Genomic DNA, 17921 nt, shown 5'->3' with positions numbered 1-17921 from the left:
TGTTTTGGTTTTGGTGCTGAATCAGCAAACAGCAAATATGGAGTTCAACTAGACGATCTGGCAACTTTAGGCTGTGTGGAAGCAATTAGGTGCCAGATTCAGATATTAGGGTCGAATAAGCATTTTGGGGCTGATCAGCAATTAGGTGCCAGAAACAGCTTTTTAGGGACCAGAAACAAATATTCCCCTTTGTGAATCACGTGGCGTGTGTACTATGATCTGTTGGTAAACAAAGGCAATGCATATATATGGCCTTGCAATGCATATTGATATAGGTACTGGAGCACAGATATTAGATATGTAGGTAGCTATGATGTTTGTTTATGTTTATGTAAGTCTGGAAGAGTATGCAGCAAGACCTCATTCAACAACAGAGTCAGGGTTATGTATACCAGATCAAGATTATATGAAGTAAGTATAAAGGAACAGGTAATGTTGAGTGTTATGAACTTAAATGGAGATTGGATTACTTTTTTATCTGAGCAATGCTGCACCAAAAGTGCATCCCGTGGCACAGCATACTTTCAACCTTGCCATATGCTACTTCAAGTTATAGTAGTAATGTATTTTGTATTATTGTATTATATTGTAGTATTATTGTAGTATGTATTATGTTATGTATGCTGATCAGTGCAAAGTGCAGGCACATGTAGCACATATTGCTATAAGCCATCAGGCAGCATATTGGTCAACAACAACAATCCATGTGATTGTGTGACCATTCATGTGGCCAAGCGCCACTAGGGGCATGCAAATATTGAATTTCAAAATTGCAGCATTTTGATTCAGAGGGGCTAATGCATAGGAATACCCCTCTGAATGTGTGACGTCAACGCCGATATCTAACGATTTTTAAATGCTTGACTAAAACGTTTTGTAGCACGCGGTGGTATATGCTGCTTTGCGTGCAATAAGTGCCGCACTTTCAGCTGCCAAACTATTGCTTCCAAATAAAGTCGCTAGGAACATCGGAGATCCCAAAAAGTAAACAAAAGTAAAAGTCTAATATCTTGAAAACCGTTGAATATTTTTCGGTGAAATTTGGTAGATATTCGTTTTCGCTCTTTCTGAAGCGAGCGACATCACTTTCATGCCAATTCATCAACTTTTTTGAAGGTGGGAGGGTCCCTTTAAGCTATACGAAAAGCACCCCTACCTGCAGCGTAACATGGTTGAAGTTTTAAAAACTTTGCAACTGAATGTATCGTAACTATCGTTTTACTTATGGAATAAGCACATTTTTCATGAAGACATCATCTATTGTTAACGGTAGTGACGATTGTGTAACCCAATGTCTCAGAATCCCGATGATACCCACTTCGTCAAACCTCAACGTTTACCAAATACCTACAGCTGATGATTGCGATGCCAAGGCCCTAAAAACAGGTGATATGATGCATCCGAAGACTTACCGCCATATGCCTAAGGCGTATCAAACGTTCGACCTAAGAAACACCGGTAAATCAGCCATGGGTTCATGGTACTTTTAGCAGCAAGCAATGTTTAAACATTGTAACTTAATATGACCATCCAGTTTGTGACGATATTAGTTACCTTTATGAATATGTGCGTTTCATCAGTCACTGACGTGGTCGGCAATCGGCCCATGTCTACTCTGGTTGACCAGAAGGCACCATTGAAAGTTGTTTATCATACATACGTACTGTTAGGTAAGCCTTCAGTATCCGTACTTGATGCAGTGCGGTAACCGGCCATTCGATACATCAGTGTTCTAGGAAAGTCGGTATAAAATCAAAACCGTTTAACACTTTTCTGTTATTTCTTCACAGGTCGATGTGAAATGAAACAATCGATCATGAATACCATTCATTCAACCATTTTGAAAACTGTATTCCCTTTTTTAATGCATTACGGTGCGTTTAATGCAGTAGGGAGCCTGTCTCAAATAGCCCCACCAATTTTCGGCCTATATGTTTTGCGCCGCCACAGATAAACACAACAACTTTATTTCAAAATTTCACTGTCTTTGACTTAGAAATGGTCCTATATAATCATCCTGTGATTTTTAAAGCTTAGGGTCACATCATATGACAGCCCTAGCATAAAGTAATATAGTTTTTTATCAGACCGAAATGCTATGTCCAACGGAAAACGAAAATTTAGATTCTAAGGGTTATCCCGCGACCGCCGGGGGGGGGGGGGGTCGGATCCGACCCCCCTCCGTTTTTCTTGAATAATTCATGAACCGCTTAGGCTATCAACTTGAAACTTGGCATACCTTCTCCCCCATCAATTTGACGTCTTCTGTGCAATTAAAAAATCAATTTTCTTTTTAGATATATTGATTTCAGTGATGTAACTACATGGCGTTTTCAGTCAAAAAGTGGTAAATGTTTAAAAAATCGCCAAAAATCGAGGTTAAAAGCAAATTGCAAATTAAGGAAATGAATAGACGCAGCTTAAAGGGACCCTCCCACCTTCAAAAAAGTTTATGAATTGGCATGAAAGTGATGTCGCTCGGTTCAGAAAGAGCGAAAACGAATATCTACCAAATTTCACCGAAAAATATTCACCGGTTTTCAAGATATTATACTTTTACTTTTGTTTACTTTTTTGGGATCTCCGCTGTTTCTAGCGACTTTATTTTAGAAGTGCGGCGTTTGCGGCAGATGTTGCGCGCAAATAGCATATACCACCGCGTGCTACAAAACGTTTTAGTCTAACATTTAAAAATCGTTAGATATCTGCGCTGACGTCACACATTCAGAGGGGTATTCCTAAGCATTAGCCCCTCTGAATCAAAATGCTGCAATTTTGAAATTCAATATTTCCGATTTAAGGCATTTCTCGATGTTGTGAGTGCCGAAACCGGTAATTGTGAGCCAGGGACCCCATTTTGGCTATCTCAACTCAAATCTAATGTTAAGGTGGGAGGGTCCCTTTAATTAACGAGTTCTTTAAAATGGCTATCTCGGATTTTCAATGAAATGCGTTTTTCACCCCTAAAAATTCAAAAAACTATATTTTTGGAAAAGAGCTAATAAAATCCAAAAGTTTGGGGAATTTCCAAAAAGCCGGATTATATGTTATAGAGCTTTATTATAACATTAGATGTCCCAAAATTCAACTTTCTATCTTGCTTTTTGACCCCCAAATTGTAAAAAATAGCTCCAACATGGATAGGGCATGGTGACGTCATAAGCATTTTCGTGAATTAGAGGCACTTCTGAACATCGCATGTAAAAACAAATGGCACCACTAGATTCCTGGGACAAAGCTCGTTTATGGAGATTCGTGGTCCATGGACATTTCTGAACTATGTGACACAGTTTAACTAAATTTGGGAAAGGTCGGCAAATCCACCAATGTCGTGCTAATTCAGGCCGCGGTCCCATCGTGCAATGACACGCCGCAGCTGCTCCTGAGTGACCGGTGTCACCTGAAACCGGCCGGTGGCCACGCGCGGGAGTCGTACCGCCAGCTCCGGGCCCGCAGAGTTCACCTGCCGGGCCGTGGTCGTGCCGATACTCGCAAAGTATCGGTTGACATCGTCCACGTCCGCGTCTGGCGACTGTCTAGCCGGCCGCTTCCCCGATATAATGGGCCGCACACTACGCCACAGAGCTCGGCCCACCCTCCTCGCGCAGGCGCCGGTCGATCTCCTCCCGCGTGTCACGGCGGACAGCTGACCTGACCTGCCGGTTCAGCTCCTTGAACCGGTCACGGCCAGAGGCACGGAGAGCCGCACGCCGCTGAGCCATCAGGTCCTTGGTGGCTTCTGTCACAGGGGGCGCCGTCGGATTACGCGCCTGGATGCTTTGACAGGAGCCAGCTCGTCGACAATGGGGAGTGTCATTGACAAAAAATGGTTCCACTGTTCACTCGGGTCAGCACTGTTAAAAACCGGGCTCCAGTCCACGCTGTATAGGCACCGGTTCGCCTCCGCCGCGTCCAGTTTGCGCCAGCACCTGCCCGTCACCGTACACGGTTCAGGGCGACAGTCGGGGAGCCACATCAGCACACGCGACCAGTTATGGGGGCTGTAGTCACAGTGCAGCGTACCGGCTCGCTCAACACCGCGATTCGTGGAAATAACATCTATGGTGGAGCCTGATTTCCGGTAAGTAGGTTCGGTGATGTGCTGCAGCACGGAGTAAGCCCCCAGAAGCTCGCCGAGTCTGATAGCCGCGGTGCTCCTGTCGTCCCCGGTGTTGATGTTGATATCACCGGCTATGATGATGGGTCCGCTGTGACGGGGTTGCAGCGCGATGCGGCGTTTCCCGGCTAGCGGTTGAGCAGGCAAAGGTGCATTCCGGATCGGAAATTTCTTAGAAAATATTCTCACTCTGTTACGACCACAGTATGCCAAAGTTGCTGAGACCGAAGCAGCATTTCAGCAGCAAGAAGAAAATCTAGGGTCTGATGGACACAAATGTATGTATGGACATCATCTTCGTCAAGGTCAAATAAATGACTGACAGGCTGGTCCACGAGGGGTTACTGGACACGACAATCAAGGGGACCCCCCCCCCCCCCCTAAGGGTCATTTCGCACTTCAACAGCTCCAACAAGGCCGCTGCCGTCCAAACTAGAGATGTCAATCGGATACCAACTTTTTGGTATACCGATACCAAACCGATACCAACTTGGTATTTGGTATTTCAAGGCAAATGCATTTGGTATTTTGTTGGCATTTTGAATCTTCTCTAATGTAAAAGGGGCCGAGAATTTGGTAAGAAGTTGATATCTTCCTCATAATTTCTCAAGTCGGTTCGGTTTCAGTATTTTTCCATGGGTATTGTTGGTATTTGGTTCGGTATCGGTATCACTAGTTATCTTCCTTAATTTTGACATCACTAGTCCAAACCAAACTGACAGAGGAGCTCGGCGGTCCAGATCACCGTGGTGAAAGAGATAAGGCCACCTTATTATCCCAGCCTTACCCCGCTCGACTAAGGTGTTATCCCCGCCACCAGAGCCACACACGCTCGTCTCTCGGCATGAACGGCATGAACTGTATTCTCAATCTCCCCGGTCGGCCGACCCGGGGTCGGCCGACGCACACCGCCAAGCAATCACGTGATTAGGGCGGAGCCTCGACGGCACAGCGGCCGCGGCCCGCTCCCGCGCACCGATCCCCGTACCGTATTCGCTTGTCTACAACATCCCTCCTACCCGAATCAAAACATCCAGTTTTGACAACGGGCGGTTTACGCGGCCGTAGGTTGTAGCGCGGCCGCGCCGGAGCCTCGCCGTCCCCAGCTGCGGCAGGGGCGTAGCCAGGATTTCCTCCAGGAGGGGGCCAAACTTACAGGGGCCCAAGGTAACCCCCCTCAAAATCCAAAAAAGTCATCGGATTTCATCCACTATTTTTTGGAGGGGGCTCAAATAAACTTAAAAAAAAAATATTTAAAAAATAATAAAAAAATGTTAGAACTGAGGGGCAAGCAGTCCATGGGTCCCTGCTAGATAGGCCCACGAAGCCAATGGCCCGAGAGGCCATTGGCATAGTCTCCGGTCCGAAGGGCCCCTGCGAACTCAATGGAGAGGGCCCCGAAGGACCCATTGGCGGGGTCTCCGGTCCAAAGGGCCCATGCGAACCCAATGGAGAGGGCCCCTTGGGGCCCAGTGGCAAAGCTTCAGGCCCGAAGGACCCTTTAACAACCAATGGAGAGGGCCCAGAGGAGCCCTAGCGGCAAGGTCTTAGGCCCGAAGGGCCCCTGCGAACTCGAGAGGGCTCCGAGGGGCCAGTGGCAGGGTCTCAGGTCCGAAGGGCCCCTGCGAACACAATGGAAAGGGGCCCCGAGGGGCCCACTGGCAAAACTTTAGGCCCGAAGGGTCCTTTTATAACCAATGAAGAGGGCCCAGAGGGGCCCTAGCGGCACGGTCTTAGGCTTGAAGGGCTCCTGCGAACTCAATGGAGGGCCCCGAGGGGCTCAGTGGCAGGGTCTCAGGCCCAAATGGCCCTTCTACAACCAATGGAAAGGGCCCAGAAGGGCCCCAGTGGCAAGGTCTTAACTTCGCTTGACGGGGCCCCTGATAACTTGACGAGGGCACTCTAAGCAACAGAAAAACCCTCTGAATACACGGCAGGGCCCTCTGAGCGCATGGAGGGGCCCCTGATCGCTTCACGGGGCCCTCTAAGCCACAGAAACGCTCTCTGAGTACACGACAGGGCCCTCTAAGTGCATGAAGAGGCCCCTGAGCGCGCGTGACGGGTCCTCTGATCTACAGGAAAACTCTCTGAGCATATTAAGGACCCCAAGGGGCCCCTGAACGCTTGACAGGGCCAGGCGCGTAGCCAGGATTTTCCTCAGGGGGGCCAATCAGACCGAAAGGGGCCCATGTGAGAGAAGGGGCCCAACATTTTCTTAATTTCATGACGTAGTTATTTGCTTTAGCTTAACTACCTTAAAATTACGAAGGGCCCCTGCGAACCCAATGGAGAGGGCCCCGAGGGGCCCAGTGGCAAAGTCTCAGGCCCGAAGGGCCCTTTTATAACCAATGAAGAGAGCCCAGAGGGCCCTAGCGGCAAGGTCTCAGGCCCGAAAGGCCCCCGCGAACCCAGTGGAGTGCCCCGAGGGGCCCTTACGCTACTTTTATTGTGCCCCTTACCGTACTTATGATACCGCGATGGGGCCCTTTTGGGCTCCAGGGGGGGGGGCCATGGCCCCTATGGCCCCTCCCCCCTTGGCTACGCCCCTGAGCTGCGGTGCCCGTCGTCCCAGGCATGTCAGCCACCGGGTCAGCAGCAGGCTTCACAGGCGCAGCAACCATCGGTGCGCCGGAGCCAGCTGGCGTCGGCCCGAACTCCAGCGCGGCCCCGCCGGCAGCGACTCGGGCCGCCGGCGCCGCCGACGGTGTCACCAGCGGTACAGCAGCGCAGCAGCGGTGGGGGCCACCGTCACGGCTTCATCTGCGTCCAGGCCGTCGGCGCCGCCGTCCCGCCGCGTCCCGCTGGCCGGATCGGGGACCACCCGGTCCATGTGGCGCTGTATCGCCCGGCCGTCGGCCAGTCGCACCGTCAGCTTGGACCCACTCCGACCGGTGCAGCTCCCACGCAGCCACCGGGTGGAACGGCCGACGCCCGCCAGGCCCGCCACCTGCGAGACAAGAACATGCATTCCGGGCAAAACAATGCGCTCACACGCCTTCTCATCATATCTCTGCTTCATTCTGTGCTGCACTTCCACCATCCTTTCCTGCAAATTTGGTAGGACGCAGTCCAGGCGAGTTCGGAGCTCACACCGTCCATGCTTCTATCCTCAGGATACGGAAACCCTTCTCCTTCACGCCGCAACCCCTTCCGGGCTGGACAAGCAACTTTATCTCATGCGGGCTGCTCCCTTGTAGCGGCACCGCTGCTCCCGAGGGAGCGCACCCCGTAGCCGGGTGCAGTGAGTACCTTGGGGCTGGTCGGCCTGTCCTTCCGGATGGGCTCAGCCCCGGCGACTCACTAGGATGCCTGCCCAGACCAATGTCTCCCCCTAATTCATATCATCCTTCCGGCTCTGAAATGGTCTAATTGGACCGAAAGGGCCTAACCAAAAAAAATTCGGAGCTGACGACCCACCATCAGCTCCGCTGGCGGGTGTCTTGTGACGCTGTGGGGTGTAGTTCGGTAAGCGAATAAAAACCGCACCACTTTTGACTGAAGACTGCCACCATGCTGTTTCCGCACCCCTTGTTTGACAGTTTGAACCGCTCGTTCAGCTAGCCCGTTGCTCTTGGGGGATAGCGGAGCAGTTAGCAGATGTTTGATTCTGTTTTGTGCACAAAAAGATTGAAACGTTGGTGACGTGAAGCAAGCTGCGTTATCCGCGACAATCACTTTTGGCAGCCCCCAGTTTGAAAACGACTTACGAAGCTGATCTATGGTAGCTTCCGCAGTAGATCGAGTGGTTACGTGTACATCCACCATTTCGTAGGCCAAGGGGCAATGCTGGGCATCGCCGGACCGCAGGTTGTTTGAAAAAAAAAAACGCAGAAACGCATCAGGGGCCGTTGGAAGCAGGAACTGAGCTGTTTACGACACTCTACTAACCGTTCTCTAGCCGTGTGCTAAGTTTGAGTGAGATCGGTCCAGCAGTTCCCGAGTAAAAATCGTCCATGACGTCGGTAGGTACCGCCTGCTGCACGCTACCACCGCAAGGTCACCAACTCAGGTAGGCAACCCGCACAGCATCGGCATCCGCGGGCAGTCAGCTGACTGACCGGTCGGCAGCCGGTGAGGTGGGGCCGCGGACGGCTGACTCGCCGGGCTCGCCGGGCGGCGAGGGAGGGGAGAGGTGGGCGAAGCTCGAACACCCGGCTGCACCCGACGAACCAATCTGAGAAATTACCGACCGGTCCGAAGTCACCGCCCAATGAAACATTCCAAGCAAACCACATCAGCCAGGTCATCAGAAATTACATTACATCACATCGCGTCTACCCAGTGCACGTGAATGCTGTCTTAAACGCGGCGGCATATAAGACGGCAGCGCAGTCTCATTTTCAAAACATCCTCCGGACTGGGTTTGAACCAGCGACCCACGATTGTCTGACGTATACAGCTGCAGTCCACCGCTCTACCAACTGAGCTACCAGAGGGACACGGACAGGCGGCTTGAGCTACTCTTGGCACTGTCACTTAGTCACTACTGTATATCAATCGTGACTGTGTCCAAATCCCGGTCGAGACCTGCCTTTTTTACTACTTTTCTATAAAATGGTGCAATGTGCGGTTACGGTCTATACGTCATTAGAAGGAGCATCACAAGTTGCACAATTTATGAATTTTTCACTCTAGTATACTTGAAATGTAAAGAGTTATAAAACAGCAAAGATACTCTCATTCACTTTCCATGTTAAAAATTGTTAATTTCAGACGAACTTTATCAGAAAACAAGAATTTGCTTAGCTTAAAGAAGCATACTGGCATGTACTATGGTCTCCTCCCAATAACCTGTGAAGGGGTGAATCCATTCCCTCTGATCACATTTTTACAACAAGCGAATGAATATGACCCTGCAAAACTGCCCATTCGTTTAACATGGGATAAGGCATAATTCCAACTTTGACATCGTGCAAAGAAACGTTCCCAGGTTTTGACGGGGATACAGTACACACCAATAGATGCCTGAACGTGTTTGCCATAAGATAATTGCATTGAAACCACCTCTCAAAATCTTCGTTTCTCCGCCATTCGCGATCGCGCAAAAAGTGTCCAGATCTCCGTTGACTTAACATGGAAAAAATGAAACGCACGTACCACTTTTCACAGATTTTACATCGAGCAGCGACCGGTGCCATCAGGTAGATCACCTCCAGGAGCCCATACCCTGAAATTTTTATGAAAATCTGATCGTTCGTTTAGGCCCCGGTCAAGATGTCTCGATTCGCTGCCAAGTATCGAAAACATAGCCCGGTGAAGGATTGCTCCTTCTAACGAATAGTGTTTGTCTATTTCAAACCAACCTGCGGTTACACTCATCTGCAATTACCAGCATCATCTGCCCCTGTACTGGCCCGCAGTACAATCGACATGGATCCGTTCCCAGGGACGGCTGGGCCAGGTCCAAGGACTGAGGGGTGCGACTGGTGCCTGTCTGCGGTACGTCTGACATGTGGTACATTCGCTGACCATACGGCAGATGTCCACATCAATATTGGGCCACCACACGTACATTCTGGCAAAACTCTTTGTGTGACTCTCACCCAGATGCCCTTCATGCAGCATTTGAAGTACACGGCTCCGCAGTTTGGCTGGCACCACTACCCGTGAGCCCCAGAGCAGGCAGCCCTCGTGGGTACTGAGCTCACCTCTGCGTCGCAACCAGGCTGGCACGGTCCGCCGACATCAAAACAACGGTGCGTCAGCTGATTATTGGTCCTCCGATTCAGGAGAAATTATTCACGCGGGAACGCCGGCGCTAAATAAAGGCGGTATGATTCACGGCTTCGCATGATCGTGTGCAATGTTTTTTAATAGTATCAAGCGAGGGGTATCGCCGGAGTTTTGCAAATAAATATTTTGCTCTCAGTTTCGCTATGCGATCGTGAACACTTTATTTTCATAGATACGATATGAAATAGGATAAGCAGGCCAAACCAAGGCTATGTAGGCCAACCTTAGACTTCGCATAGCCATGGACATTGCGTAGGAAGGTACTCGCCGATCGTACCACGATACCACGGGCAAGATATCAGACTTTGGGAGTTTTGTGTCGCTGGAATGTATTTTAAGTGCTAAGAAGGAAAATAATTCAATTAAATGATGTCATGGACAATGGACGTGCCATTCCAAGCATATATTTGCCTGGCTTCGACAACCAGATAGCCAGGCTTATTTCACGGGTAGTGGATTTAATATCGTTTCTATTACATTTGATTGATAATCCTACATATAAGTAAAGCTGCCACGTTATCATTCTCGGCGAGCGATTACCGGCACATCGTACCAATGCCAATGCAGCGTCGAGCGTCCGATGGTTTACGATAGGAATTATAACAATAGTTTTAAACTAGCGCTTTTTAGAACCATGGACCGAAATGGTAATTCAAAGAACCTCTTCTCCTTTCAACTCACCTGAAAAAGTTGCTTTCGTGTACCACCCAGCAATCGTTTCGTAGATATATCAAAATGATAACTGGAGGCGAAGATTATCCTCGGCCGTGCCCATTTTGGAACCAACCCTGAGAGGCAAACTAGGCGGCGGAACGGGCCGGGCGGCGGGCACCGGTGGCCGGGGCACCGTGTCCCCTTTACTTTTGGCATTTTAACATTAGCCCTATGGGCGTTGCACGGAAAGAATGGGACCAAAAGTCGGCAGTGCCCCCCCCCCCCCTTAATTGAAGGTGTTCTGCCGCTACTGCTGAGAGGCCGTGGCCTCGCTTTTAAAATCAATGCCTATTTTATGATCTACCACGATTCGTGGGGCTGACTAGTACCGACGGGGATCCCACAAACACGACGGTCACATTCATTAAGCATGATGTAGGTACGGCGTAAAGCACCACAACTCACTCCAAAAGCGCAACCTTCTGAGATATCTTATATTTAGTTTCAATGCTGGTACTGGTGCAGTTTCAATGCTGGTACGGGGACCAGCAGTTGCTACTCTACACGAATCCCTTGTCTAGCCGTCTGTCCTGTCCAGTAACAACCGATAACATTGATATCGACAACCGGTCCCTGTACATAATAAAAACATAAAAAAACATTGGGACACAAACAACTGGAAACTGTTGGTACTTTCGCGCATAGGCGGCGGAACGGGGAGGGCACCGGGGCACCGTGCCCCCCTTTGATTTTGGCATTTTAACATGGGCTCTATGGGCGTTACATGGAAAGAATGGGATCAAAAGTCGGCAGTGCCTCCCCCCCCCCCCTTCCCCTTAATTGAAGGTGTTCCGCCGCTACTGCTTTCGCGTACGTAATACAACGACGCTGGCAATCAACAAGTTGCAACATACGCCCGAGATAATAAGTTTCAGATAACAACGCCGGCCAAGAGGTGCGCCGTCCGAAGGCTCCAGTTGAGCTGGGCGCAGGTACTAAATAGGGAAATCCTACATTCATCTCGCCGCATTTAAGCGCACCAATCGAAAGACGACAGCGTGACCGCGCTGACAGGCAATCAACCTGGCCACATAAAACTAGCTAGTGCAAGGAAGATGTCTATATAAACCACTGGACCATGCAAAGTGTTCATGTAAATAAAATACGAGTAAAGATGACGCGTTTGAGGGCAGACTGGCCAAACAGTGACGTTACACGCGGATCTCAACACTGCACAACCCATTCATCAAAAAAGATCTCGTGGATCCCTATATACGTCATAACTGACCCTAGTACGAGGGTATATAGCCATGGACGTAAATGGCCGGCTTAAGGCACAGGATCCCAATTGTCATCCCCATTACGTGGTCCCCAGAAGTCGCCAGGCCGAGAGCCAATGGCAGTTAAGCACATCTTACACGTGCCGACAAAGGTGACACAATGAATCAAATGATGAGTCCGTTAATAAGCCTGCCTAATTCTGCATGTAGACTGCTATTTACCACCACGGGGAAGGCTAAAACGCATCCATACAGCTCAACATAGGTGTCAATTTCTGCCGGGTTGGGGGTGCTCAAGCTCTCTAAATTCCCCTCCGGCTCGGCTGGCTTGGCTTTGGAGCCCCAACAGACGGTGCGGGTCAAGGTCACCGCTAAGGCGGCGGCGGATTTGCTGCGCCCGGGCAGTGGGCACTGGGCACCCTCAATTCGGTGAAAATCGACACCCATGCAGCTCAACATGACAAAACGCTGCATACAAGCGCACGTCCTCGCATTTAATTGACGCATTTAACTGCGTCACTAACCTTGTACACTGTACAACACTGGTGAGATGACTGTCCGAAGGAAACTGCCGACTTTGGCTGGCAACATTCAGGGTTGGTGACTTATGTACTGAGTTCGGCTGGCTGACAGCGATGTGACTTCAGGACCGGTTGATGAACGGGCCATCCTAGCCCCATACTACAGGAGCCCAGCTGGTCTTGGCGAGCGGCGGCGACTGGACGAGGCTGGACCCCTACTACAGGAGCCCAGCTGGTGCTGACGAGCGGCGGTTACTGGACGAACGGGTCAGCCTGGGCCCTGGACCCCTATTGCAGGAGTCCGGCAGGTCTTGGCGAGCGGCGACGACTGGACGAGGCTGGAGTCCTACTGCAGGAGTCGAGCTGGTCCTGTCGAGGAAATAGTTCACCTTTAACATGGGATTTTAAACTGAGATAGCAGTCTGATAGAGCAGATTTGCGTATGCCTTATATTTGAACCGTTTGAGATATTCACCTTTTATCAGTGAATATTGGTGCTTAAATTCATGTTCTAGTGCTCATTTACAGCTAGCAGAAACCTCTTCAACACACAGTGGCCAATCAGCGATGAGAGCACTTACAGGAGCAGAATCCCTTGCAGCTGATAGGTTGTTCAGCTGTTAGTGTTCATAACTTTAATCATTAAAATAATGAAATCCCTTTAGAAGAAGTGTGTAATTCTAAGTCAGAATGCATTTAAATTTTATTCATCAAATTTTTAACACATCTTTTTAAATTTTATTCATCAAATTATTTACAGAAGGTGAACAATTTCTTTTAACACTTACCTTGCTTCAATGGTGACATGTAGTTCTTGCAGCAGAGAAGGCACAGCATTTGGCTGCAACTTCAAATATTTACTTGTTGCTATCAATTCTTCAGTTTTGAAATGCATACAGGTACAGCGAATCTTGGGTTCTCCTGTAAGAATGCCGACGTCACCGCAGAAGTTCATCCAGAGCTTGCGCCTGAAAAAAGGCCAGGTTTAATATGAGTGAAATGAAGACTTTTGAATCATTTTATTATTATACCATAATCACATTTTGCCTACTTTGTAAGAAATAGGTTTAGGTTAGCAGAAATAGGTAAGGTTTTGACTAGACCCCCTGGGTCACAACAGGGAATGACACCCATGATGGAGCCTAGGACCACCACGCACCAGCACTGGCATAGTCCGTTCTGACCACCGCACACCTATCAGCCCGAGAGCACACTAAATTGCATGTCAAAGCTCCATTAATGCTTTTTTTCAATTTTGGCCATCCATTTTGTTGGGTCTATCATGTCCCAGGGCCTCCTCTAACATACCCACTGGGTGGGCAAATGCCCACCCAGTCACCACAATTGCCCACCCAGTGGCGTCGATTTGCCCACCCAGAAGCACATAGGTGGAGAATTGTGACCAGCTGGGGGTGCTCGGGCGCAGCAAATCCGCCGCCGCCTAGCGGTGACCTTGACCCGCGCCGCCCGGCCGCGGCTCCAAAGCCAAGCCGGCGTGGAATTGGGAGAGCTCGAGCACCCACAGTCCAGCACAATTCTCCACCCGTGCAGAAGCAAATGCAAAAATTCTGGTCCGGCCGGACGTCCGGTACTACCTTTCTGGTCTTAAGCAAACTGGAGGCTGTTTGAAGGTCAAAAAAAAAGTTTTCTGGTTGCCCGATATTCAGGGGCGTAGTCAGAATTTCCTCAAGGAGGGGGCCAAACGCACAGGGGCCCAAAATAACCCCCTAAAAATCCAAAAAGCCATCTGGTTGGATCCAATATTTTTTTGGAGGGGGCCCAAATAAATAGAAAAATATTTATTAACAAAAAATATTAGAACTGAGGGGGTAAGCAGTCCATGGGCCCTGTTAGATAGGCCCACGAATAGCTTCATAGAGTCGCCAGTCGGTTTTGAGGGCGGTCTGAGGGCCCGTAGGTCGGATAAGGGTTCTTCAGACCGTCACAGGCCCCTACAGCGCATGAGAGCCTCGTAAGCCGTCTGAGGGTCATATAAGCCGCCTAAGGGCCACTAAGACCGACAAAAGCCCTCCTTGCACTTGCAGAGGCCCAGTCATGCCGACGGAGGGCTCTCTCAGACAAACTAAGGACCCGTTCAGGGCATTTGAGGGCTTCCTCAAACCGATAGGGGCCCCTCAGATCGACAGTGGATCCGATCCGAGCTCCCTCAAACCGATATAGGGTCAGACCAACAGTCCGAACGCATTGATTCTGTTTACACACCGTTGGACCCAAGTTGGACCCATCCCATCCAACTGGCCCCCTGGTTTCAATAGGGCCCCAAGGCTCTAAAATTGGGGCTCTCTTGGCCAAAGTATAACTACTCAGCTGTGTCAAAGGATCTGCCGCAGGGGCCTTTGCGTCGCCAAGGGCCCACTGTGTCAGCCAGGGCCCCTATAGAATAAGGACCCCTGGCTTCCAGGGGGGGGGGCATGGTCCCTTTGGCCCCCTCCTTGGCTATGCCACTGCAGGTGACAAGCGTTCTTCCAGGCGACCAGGGGGCAGGGGCCAGGCGACCAGGCCCCCAGGCGACTAGCCCCCAAGCGACCGGGGCCCTCTAGGCGACCAGGGGCCCCAGGAAACCGGGGGTCATCGGATGAGTGCAGGGGCCCATTGGGTCATCAGAGGGCCACAGAAATGAAACTTCGATATCAATTTTCTTCCGAGCAAAAGACGTTTTATCCAGTGTTTGAAAAAAATATCCCGGGGCCTGAGGGGCTCCCCCATGGCGCGTTTTGCGCTCAAGGGAGGGGGCCATTGCCCCCGTGGCCCCTCCCCCTTGGCTACGCCCCTGCCGATATTGTTATTCATGGACAAAGCCAGCTAAATCTCTAAATACGGCTGAGCTAAACAAATAAGCAAGAATCATTACCGGTTCGGGTAGCCTTTACTACAATGTATTATGCTAGTTAGCCCTCGCCCGGTGAGGGGGGTTGATGCATCCCCCTAAGGTTTTTCACAAATAACGTAAAAACGGCGGCGCTCAAATTTAGCATACCCTCTGCCCTCTGGGCCTCTGGGGCAACCTTTTGGCACTTGTCCTGAAAATTTCAGGTCTCTAGTCTTTTCAGGTCAGGTCACCAGGTCACAAACCCCGTACAAGGTCAGGGGAAAATTGGACTATGTAGTTTAGCGGCAACCGAATGCCAGAGTTTTTCGTTGATAGCGTGAGTTCTATAGCACGTAGCGCTACCAAATTTAACCCTCGCATGTGTAGGGGGGGGGGTCGGATGGACCCCCATGGTTTTTCGCGAATAACTCGCGTAAAAAGCGGCCGATCGCAATGAAACTTTCAGTACCCTCGCATTGATCAATTTTACACCTACCCTGAAAATTTCATGACCCTGACCCAAATGACCTTTGACCTGTGACCTCTTTTCCGAGACCATGTTTGGCCGGAATCGCGATTCCGCGTATGTCGGCTCGCATTAGCCGCGCGTCTGCAAGCTTTTCGTGGTTTCAAACGTTCAAACATATGATTTGATGTTGCTCCCATGCATTAGGGTGGGTGTCAAGGTCACCTGAAGGTCAGGTCAGGTCATTGACCTTTGGTGACCTCGGGTGACCTCGGTTCACTTTTTCGAGTTTTACATGTTTCTAGGCTAGTTTTTGGAGCTGAATTCGAATTTAGCAACCATTTGAACATTTACGAAGCAGTTTTGGTGCCTTCGTAACATGTTACGAAGCTGTCAGAGGCGGTTGACAGGTACTACGAACACCCGTCACAACCCCTACTGGTTGATCTGACCTGACCTGTCCCGACCTGGTCTAAATGCTTAACGACATCATCTGTGATCAAAACTAACACGATATTCGTGATCAGTACCCCGAAAAACCCCTTAGCAGCCACACTTTACGACTTTCTAATAGGTCCCGATTTTCCCGACTTTGGGTCATTGACCTGACCTGGAAGGTCAACCAATGACCTAGGACCTTAAAATTGGGTATCATCGGCTTCCTCTCGTCACGGGCAACACGCTCGTTTTTTTCCGCGAAGCTCTAGCTTGATCAGGGGCCAAACGGCAAGGGGGGGTCCAACCGACCCCCCCCCCTACACATTAGAAGCTGGCAAACGCCGCACACATGCGAGGGTTAAGACACGGCTTGGAGCATCTGTTTGTCACTTGGCCTTGGAGTTTTAGGTTCTAGTGACCCGAGGCCAGGTCACAAGGTCACAAAAACTGGTACATTGTCAAAATAGCAAGAATACCGAATAAGAATACCTACCTACCACGCAGTTTGCGGAGGGCTGTACAGTGTACATGTAACTCTGGAACGAATCGCTCGAGCATCGCTAACCATAAAACATACGACAAAAGTTAACTTTGCAAACTATCATCTTATTTCCAATAACGGCACTGCTTATTTCGCCTCACCCCCCCCCCGCGGTAACAGGTTTTGAAATTGGTTGAACCTCAAAATAGTGGCTGGATTCGCCCTTGGGCAGGGGAGTAGCGAAAATTCTGCCCACCCAGTGAAAAATCCTTAGAGGAGGCCCTGTCATGTCCATCACCAAGCCACATTTAAAATGCACTACACTACATCCCCCACCACCTGACCACACCAGGCCAAAGCCACACCGCGCTACACAAAATCCGCGCTGCACCAAGCTAAATCCACGCTACACCAAACCCTCACCAGCCGGACAAGCCGGCACAGACGAGATCTTGTCGAAATTGCCATGCTTTGCAGAGTGCATACTGGCCTACCTGAACCTCACCTTAACCAACATATGAGCCTGACTGTCCTAAGCACTGGGAGCTCATTGAAACCAGGCCCCACAGGCCTAGTGGCCTCCTAAAATCTGATTTCCATATGGCAAGGTGAGCTATTTAAGAATGGTGATTGGATATCAAACGCGAGACAAGACAGCAATGGGCAGTGGGCGGTTCATGCAACAATAATCATGTTTCCTTACCACAAGTATCAAAGCAAAAGCAAAAATGGCTACCTATCGAATTCAAATTTCACTGGAACCTCACCTGAAAGGCACATCTTGATACATCTGCACGAAAGATACATCTTGATCCACTCATCTCAATCTTGTTTTCCTGCATCCAGGGCATGCAACACTTCTGGTATTTTTGGCACAACTTACTCGACTGCTGAGCTCAAATGCAAATTGCAATCACGGTCATAAAATACCTACTGAATCAATACTGAATATTGAATCGCAATGTATATTCAGTCGATGTGCCCCTCGTTCGGTGTCTCTCGGACGACGAAGATTGTACGTCGTCCGGCCAATCCCGTTCTAGGTCAACGGGGGCTCGGCTGCGATTATGGAATATGATTGGCCAAACGGCGTAGGATCTTTGTCGTCCGAGAGACATCGAACAAAAGTAATGTCGCTACTGCGTCATTTGTTGCATCGAATTCGCCCCATAGAAGCACGTGTTAACTCTCTCCCATAGGGCCCTGGGTAAACTCATGTACACAACCTCCATAGGGTCCTGGGTAAACTCTCCCCTTGTCTATTTTCTTTAAACGGGAATGGTTTGGACAGAAAAATATTTCCCACCTCATAAAAAATAAAACTTAATTTTTGATGTACTATATTTATGATAGACATAAAAAAACCAAAAGAAATTATTTCAAAGAAACCGATTGTTTAAA

General features: G+C 49.7%; 1 long non-coding RNA gene across 1 annotated transcript; it reads right to left on the bottom strand.

Annotated features, from left to right (window-relative positions):
- Positions 1–11800: 11800 nt before the first annotated feature.
- LOC122387900 lies at positions 11801–17599 on the bottom strand. The gene is made up of 3 exons (XR_006257709.1): positions 17288–17599; positions 13094–13273; positions 11801–12674 (listed from the first exon to the last, which is right to left on the bottom strand). It is a non-coding gene; the product is annotated as an uncharacterized LOC122387900 (long non-coding RNA).
- Positions 17600–17921: the final 322 nt, after the last annotated feature.

This window comes from Amphibalanus amphitrite, unplaced genomic scaffold, assembly GCF_019059575.1.
Source record: "Amphibalanus amphitrite isolate SeventyFive unplaced genomic scaffold, NRLGWU_Aamphi_draft 000302F_arrow, whole genome shotgun sequence".
NCBI lineage: Eukaryota > Metazoa > Arthropoda > Thecostraca > Balanomorpha > Balanidae > Amphibalanus > Amphibalanus amphitrite.
This window is presented reverse-complemented; position numbering and strand designations above follow the sequence as displayed.